We start from the raw sequence: 6,554 nt of genomic DNA on the forward strand, positions 1-6,554 counted from the left end.
TTTGGAACCCGAAGACGTGGGTTCAAAGCCCACCTTCCCAAAATGTATACACATGACTAAACATGTGTATATTTATTTGTTTGTGTTTCTCGCTTTCCGACTTTATAAAATTCGGACCGCTTAGACGCAGATCAAAACAAGTACTAGGCACAATATAAAACCGGACATACACAGAAGTAAAACCATTCGGAAAGTCGGAGTATACAGTCACTTGTCTTTGCCTTTCCGAAAAACGTGTGACGAAGCAGAATAAAAGAGAAAACTCGGTGAAACTTCTCCCCCTCCATGGCAACATCCCACTGTACAGATGGTATGAGAGCTAAGAGCCCACCTCCCACCCCCAACAGTGGCTATAGGGGCGGGGCCGGTGGACGCCTTACCTTAGTGGCCGAGTCCTAGCTCTGCCGGCCCGTCCCTCCACCGCCCGCAGCTTGGTCTGTACTGCGCGAGTAGTATTCTACCTGCTGCTACACCTCGGCGCATCGGCTCACCTATTGGGCAGTAATCCATTGTGATGCGACCCAAACTGAAATTCTATTGGTCAGCTTCACCGTCTGTCAAGAGACGAAACTGAAGTGCTGACTAATGCTGGGGAAACTGCTCATCCAGTGCGTTTAATAAGCGGTCGCTTCAGGAAATATCCGCCCGTGAATGGCATCTGGCAGTAACTGAGCGGCAGATCTTCAACCTTCTACGATAGTTCTATTGTAATTAAAATTAGAACCTCTGTTATCAGGAAGACTACAATAACTATCGGGCATTTGCATTCAGTGTATTTTCTTCTGCCATATACCGTATCCTCCTGGAAATATATTTCAGGAAGGGAAGGGGTCTGTGGGTAAATTGAATATGATTTTATGTTACTATTGGTATTTTTCATCTGAACGTTTACATGAACCGCAATGGAAAACGTCCCTTTGTAAGATGGCGTCTCTTCTCGTCGATGTGCGAAGCGACACATCCGCATTGTCTTCTGTGACAGTTCCTTTAGTCTCACATGCTGGCTTTAATTAAATCTTGAAAAAACACGTGCGCGTGCTTAGAAGCCTGGGACAGGTGCATTTTGGCATTTAAGCAGAGAACAGCGCCACCTCTAGAATCGTTTTCTCTTGATACTGCGAACGCACATATTCTAGAAGGAAGCTTTTAAATTTCGTTTTCCATGTTAATTGTTACCATTTAAAAATTCTTTTGTTGTGTAACCTGGTTCAGTTTAGCACAGTGGTGATGAACCAGATATTCTTTTCTTGAAAGTGGCTCAAGGATTCCGAGTTTTCTTGGTGGCGGCTGTCTGAGATTGCCACACTATGTCATTGATTAACTGTTATGACTTAACAAACGATTTGTTTTTACCTGAAATGTGTGCTAGGCATAACATTCAACTCTATTAAATAGTGGCAATGCTCTCAAAACATGTATTGTTTTGTATTGGTTATTACGATGCCAAATATATCTGCAAGGTGACCATGTTAGCAAAAGAAAGCACGTTAGTGATCTTGTGTAGGCACTTTAGAAACATTGGGCAGTTTTGATACCACAACATGGGCTAATTTATTAAATCTATCTTAATACATAGGCATAACTGCTGTTCTCTATTCTGTTCACGGTTCTCCAATATGCATCACTAAAAGTGCGACACATAAGACAGTTATATGTCACACATAAGAAGACTGAATATCTGGCTATGTCACACATAAGAAGACTGACTATCTGGCTATGTCACACATAAGAAGACAGGATATCTGGCTATGTCACACATAAGAAGACTGAATATATGGCTATGTCACACATAAGAAGACTGACTATCTGGCTATGTCACACATAAGAAGACTGACTATCTGGCTATGTCACACATAAGAAGACAGGATATCTGGCTATGTCACACATAAGAAGAATGAATATATGGCTATGTCACACATAACCAGTCTCAATCAAACCTTAGCAGCTATGGATCGAGAAGAAATAAAGACATCGCATATTGGGATATGATGAGTGACAATGGTTACATAATGATTATCTAAGGAGATATGGCATCAAGGAGGCATAACATTTTATGACAAATCATGGTATCTTTGGAGCATAAAGCTGTGTTATCCTGGGTACTGGAGGTAATTGAGGAACTATAAAGGTTTAGTTGGCATTTTGTGATGTGGGATACCCCACGGTAGTATTGCGGCTTGGGAGGGGAGAGAGGATAGAGAAAGGAGACAGAGGAGAGAAGTAGATATAGAGAAAGGGAGGAATGTAGAAAGCGGAGGACGTAGTATAGGAGGGGGGTAAAGCGCTGGAGGGGGCTGGACGGAGTTGGGAAGGGAGGGGGAAAGGTAAAAAGAAGGGAGGGGTGGCATCTATGAAGATGTGGTGTTGGTGATGTATGAGTCTAGTATCAACCAGATTTTTTACTTTTTCTTCGAGGGAGATTTTAGGAAGGTGTTTAATGAGTTGTAGGCACCCCTTGTGAATAGGACCCATTCCCTCCAAGTGTGGGTAGAGAGTTTGGAGAGGTCTTTTCATTCAGAGATGATGGCTTTAAGACCAATTGATATTAGTATCTCCCATAAGATACATCCATCATAGTCAAGGTATTTGGGTAGTTCAGGAGGTAGACTACCCAGTGCTATAGGGGCGAGGTCAGGGGTCCAGCCTATCTCAAGGATCTTTAATATAATGGGCCCAAGTTCAGACCACATTTTTGGGCATAGGTACATTCGAGTAGCATATGGGGTAAGTCGGCCATTGCATTATTGCAACTCCAACATTTGTATGAGAGACCCAGTGGGCCATATATGTGGTCCATAGTCTGTACTGAGCTAATGAGGTTGTGATCTTATTAGATGTTAGGTTGGACCAAATGGATGGCAGTTCAGTGGCGAGTTCTGTTTGGCGTTCATTTTGTTTAGGATGGATTACCATTTAACTTGGATTGGATTGGTTAGGGAAGAGATCATGGGAGTCAGTATGGAATAGAGTTTATAAGCTATGTGCCCTCCCTTGGCAATGCACTTCAGTGTGGAAGGAAGATCAGGTGTTCTCAGGAGTTTGTGTTTGGCGATAATAGCTTTAATCTTTAAATAGGTCTAAAAATAAATTTTGTCAAATTCAAATTTGAATTTGACCCGTGAGAAGGGTATGGGTTCTGTGGGAGAACCTAGATCTCCTATTAAAAGGCTAACTTTTTTGTGTGCCCATTTCTCTATGAAGAGTGTTTTGCCCTCTGATTTGAGGTAACTGTTGTGCCATATTAACGTGAGTGTAGAAGAGCATATTATGTTAGGTAGTTTATTGTCAATTTTCTGTAGAGTTTGTACCTGTGTGAGAGAGAATACTTGCCTAGTGTTCTGTATTTATTCTCTTGGTGGTAATAAGGGCTGTGAGAGATAGTGGGATGGCTAGAAAGTTTTTGATATTGAGCTAAGCTGGAGGAGATATATGAGGCTGGTGAAACCAGTAGAACCTCTGTCTCGCTAGGTATGCAGTTTGTAATCTGAGAAAATCGAGGAGGTTTAGGCCTCTGCGTTTCTTTGGAAAGCGTAGTTTATTGAGGGCTATTCTCGGTCTTTTGGTTTGCCATAAAAATTGATTGAGTATGAGATCTATCCTAGTGAAGAAGTCGTCCGACAGATTGGTGACATGCTGATTTAGAAGTTGATGAGAAGGGAGATCATCATTTTTAAAAGTAGGTCTTTTATTCGGGTGAGGGTATTTTTTTCAATTTGATGAAAGGATTCCCTGATATTTTGCTTGAACCAGATGCTTAGGTATTTTATTTTAGCTGGGGCTCATTTGAGGCGAAGGTCCCTTATAATAATTAAGCTGTTGCAGTGGATATTCAGGGACAGAACCTTCATTTTGTCCTTATTAAGGGTGTATCCTGAGACAGTGGCATCATCTCTGATGGTTGACATGATGTTGGGGATGGCAGAATCAGTCTTAGCTGTGAAGAGGAGAATGTCATCTGCGTATGCTGCTAGTTTGTGTGGTCCCGCAGGGAACAGGATATTGGGGACGTAAGGATTCTCTCTAATTTTTATGAGAAGTGGTTCCAGTGTAAGGATGAAGAGGCAAGGGGGCAACCTTGCCTAGGACCTTTTTACAGGCTGAAACTATTTGTCAGGTTTCCGTTGGTGTTAATTATGGCTTTATGTTCCTTGCATGGTGCCAAAATCATTTCATACAAATTAGGCCTGAGATTAAATGCTGCAAAGGTAGCTTGTAGGAAAGACCACCAGACCTTGTTGAAGGACTTTTTGGCATCTAGTGCAACTGCACAGGTTGGTTGGTTGAGAAAGTGTGCAGAGTCTGATATTGTCAGCCCTGAATCTACCATTAATGAATCCCCTTTGTAGAGGTGTATTATTGTTCATAGAATTGGTTCCAGTCTAAGGGCTAGGATTTTTGGGTATGTTTTGCAGTCAATGTATATTAGGGAAACTGGACAGTAGTTCTTGGGAATAGAGGGATCTTTAACTGCTTTGAGAATGACAATTATTGTGGCTTCCGCAGCGCTCTTTGTGACCATTCCTGTTGTTGAGAAGTGAGAGAAGAGGTCTTTCAGGGAAGTAATAAGGGATGGTCTCTATGTTTGGTAGAAGAAGGTGGGGAAACTGTCAGTCCTTGGTGCTTTCCCAGGTTAAAGTAATTTGATTGCTCTTGTGACCTCATTTTCAGTAATGGAGGTTATCTTGAACCAGCTGTAATTTAGTTTCAGAAAAGATGCTAGAATTTTTCCTGCTTTTTAACGTCCGCAACAGGAGATACCTTTGTTTTTTTGTACGATGATGTGTGCCTTATTGCTAGAATTTAGTTGAATTTGTATTTCAGCTTTATTAGTTGATTTAATCGTGATTTATCTGGCTTTAGTTTAAGGTCATTCTCTAGTGATTTTATTTGTAGTTCTAATTCATTTAAGTTGGAGTTGTCCTGTTTGATCTTCCAGGACATTAGTTTGATCATATGACCTCGTATGGTGGTTTCAGGGCATCCCAAACAATTTGGGGGATAGGACCTGAGATTCTATTCACTTCTGTTTAAGATTTTTGAGAACTATTTAGCACATTTCAAAACATCAGCTCACATGCCTACAAAAGTGAATTTAACCTTGTGTAATGTAACAGGTGCTCATGTAAAGCTCTCCAATACTTTCAAGTTTGAGCTATATAAAACTGCAAAAAGTGATATCACACAACCTTTTGTGTGATAGCTGCCTGCCCATGGTTGTTGTGGGGCTTGATGCTGCCGCTTGGCCACATTGAGCATGAGGTGCCTAACTGCCTTTGTGGATGGTGCTCTTCCCATGGATCCTTGGCTTCTTGTCCCACTCCTACATACTTTGGCAAAGTGTTAGGTTTTCCACAGGTGGAGTATGTCTTTCCTTGTGCTGGGCAATGGTCGAGTGGGAGATCCTCCCTTCCTTCCACAGTTGAAGCAGTGGGTGCTAGATGGCAGATCGATCAGTTGCGCTCTTGCAGTTTTCAGTCGTTCCTTGATGGCATCAACTTTCTCCGACATGATGCCAAGCAGCTGGTGAAATTGAGGGCTGCAGAGGGTGCAGTAGATAGCTGATTCCGTTTCGGATGCCCGTGCTAAAGAGAGGTCCTGGGGCTTGGCGAGTATGAGAATCTCCTCCAAGCTGATGCCTAGTTGTCGTAGGGTAAGACCTTTGACTGTCTTCAGCCTGCTCCCCTGAATGACCATTTCCTTTGACTGATCGTCGTCAGTACAGGTGTTAGCCAGCTTCCGGAGGCGCATGTAAAAGGTGTCAAAGGACTCCCTTTCATGTGGGCGTACTTGCGTAGTTGGAAGTGATCAAAGTTGGGGTTGAGCTGGGGGTCAAAGTGGGTGTTAAGGGCTCTGACTGTCGCTTCATAATTGTCATCCTCACCAGTCGCCAGAAGGTGTCCAAACAATTTGTGAATTTCTTCCCCTGCGTGGTGAAGTAGCAGGGATCTCCTCACAACACTATCTCTCTGCCGAGTGATCCTGAAGTAGTTTTTCAGGTGACCCAACCAGGTCTTCCATCAGGTGGGGTAGCGGTGGCAGGGCCTGTGAGCTCAGTAAATGGCTGCAGGTCAGCAACTGGGGCATGAAGGTGTGCTCCAGGAGCATGTTGCGACAGCAGGTAAGGCATAGTGTGCTGTACCGAGTTGGCGTCATCAGTCATGATGTTTGAATAGGGAGGTACTCAAATACGGACCAGGAGGGATGCAGTGTCCAGCGCCCATGATGCATGGCGTGTCTGGGTCCAGTGGAGTGCTGCACTGGCAATACTGGAGGGCAACAGGCTGGAGAGTGGAGAGAGACTCGCTCACTGGCAGTGCGAGTCATCATATGCAGCAGGTGCTGGGCGAGGTTCGTTCCTAGCATCAGCGGTTGCAGCTTCATTGGCAGGCGGCCTGGGCTAAGTGAAAGTGCCAAGGGCTGGAGTGAGCAGCTCTGCAGACCTGGCACGGAGGATGGTTGCCCCAGAAGAGGTGCTCTGGAGATAAAGGACAAAAACGCAGTCGGCACGCGAGGTCCTAGCCACTCGCGGGTGTGCATGGCCGCTGAGCGTGACC

General features: G+C 43.9%; 1 protein-coding gene across 1 annotated transcript in view; it reads right to left on the minus strand.

Moving 5' to 3' along the window:
• Nucleotides 1-500, minus strand: part of ENPP5 (ectonucleotide pyrophosphatase/phosphodiesterase family member 5) — a 250,896-nt gene extending 250,396 nt beyond the window's left edge. The window contains exon 1 of the mRNA XM_085610543.1: nucleotides 381-500. The gene's annotated coding sequence lies outside the window, so the exon portion shown is untranslated. The remainder of the gene's footprint in view (nucleotides 1-380) is intronic.
• Nucleotides 501-6,554: the final 6,054 nt, after the last annotated feature.

Source organism: Triturus cristatus, chromosome 6, assembly GCF_964204655.1.
Source record: "Triturus cristatus chromosome 6, aTriCri1.1, whole genome shotgun sequence".
NCBI classification, from domain to species: Eukaryota; Metazoa; Chordata; class Amphibia; order Caudata; family Salamandridae; genus Triturus; species Triturus cristatus.